This window comes from Aplysia californica, unplaced genomic scaffold (genome assembly GCF_000002075.1).
Source record: "Aplysia californica isolate F4 #8 unplaced genomic scaffold, AplCal3.0 scaffold00019, whole genome shotgun sequence".
Taxonomy (NCBI): domain Eukaryota; kingdom Metazoa; phylum Mollusca; class Gastropoda; order Aplysiida; family Aplysiidae; genus Aplysia; species Aplysia californica.
Window position 1 is genome coordinate 23,373 of NW_004797289.1, and position 1,146 is coordinate 24,518.

At 43.1% G+C, this 1,146-nt stretch overlaps 1 protein-coding gene across 1 annotated transcript in view; it reads left to right on the forward strand.

Annotated features, from left to right (window-relative positions):
* The window catches only part of LOC101853138 (unconventional myosin-VI), a gene marked incomplete at its 5' end in the record, with an annotated part of 37,220 nt that overhangs the window by 687 nt on the left and 35,387 nt on the right, over window positions 1-1,146 (forward strand).

Here is a 1,146-nt window from a genome sequence, read left to right on the forward strand (position 1 = left end):
CTTGTGCTGTTGAAGCTAGAGAGGTGAGCAGAATAAGTCTGATTCCCTGTAAAGACTTCTCTGCTGACATCCACTCCTTGGCGCTCATATTTAACTTTATGCAGTTGCGAGCGCCGTAAAACCCTCTACTAGAAAAAAAAAATAAAACTGAACATCTCAAGGTATTCTACACACTGCACATCTCAAGGTATTCTATACACAGCATATCTCTTGTTACTCGGCTCACAACATACATTCGCCTTACGGGTACTCACTATTCAGTGGGTGGTTGGCGGGTGCTCTGGTGTGGTTTGCTTCTTCTTTCCTATCAAACATCTGTCGTCTTTTTCTCCCCTCCTTCTTTTTTGTGTTTGTTACTCACTTGTAACACCTCTAATCTTCGGCTCTTATATGACCTTATTGTGTTGTAAGTGCCGTAAAACACACTATTCACCTCATGGTACTCTACTCCACCTGCTCACCACATGGTACTCTACACAGTAAAGACTGCTCAGCTTATATGGGAATCTACACGACATACTGTTCACCTTACGTAGAACTGGGCGAAGAGTCGATTCCGGAACCGATCCCCACGATTAATGCTACGGAACAAAAGTTCCGACTCCTTTTTACGAAAACGAACGGTTACCTGAATCTTTTCTTTTAAGAATTTCTTTTTGAAAAATAAAAGTTGATGTTTCGTAGTGCCCCAAAAATCAAGGTTATCTTAGATCATGATGTTCAGAGCCAACCAGGTAACCACCGGAAGAAATCACATCATTAGAAAGTAAGTAATTGGGTTCGGGGTAGATTCTTACGATTCCTAGCTTTCAATAATCGGGAACCTAGCTGCCGCCCAGCACTACCTTACAGTACTCTAAATACTTTACATGTACCATGTACTCCTCTCAGTATCCTACTCACTGCGCATTTCTCACATCTTGGTACTCTACTCACTACCCACTGCTCACCTCATGATGCTCAACTCATTGCTCACAAAAGGTATCATATTCTATACTGTTCCAGCGTAATCACCTGTTTAGAATTTGTCCAACAGCTGGTTTACGGATGGAGATGGGGGCGAAGTATGTAATATTAATTCTCTGAATCCCCCTCTCCTAAACGCACACGCACACGCACACGCACACGCACACGCACACGCACACG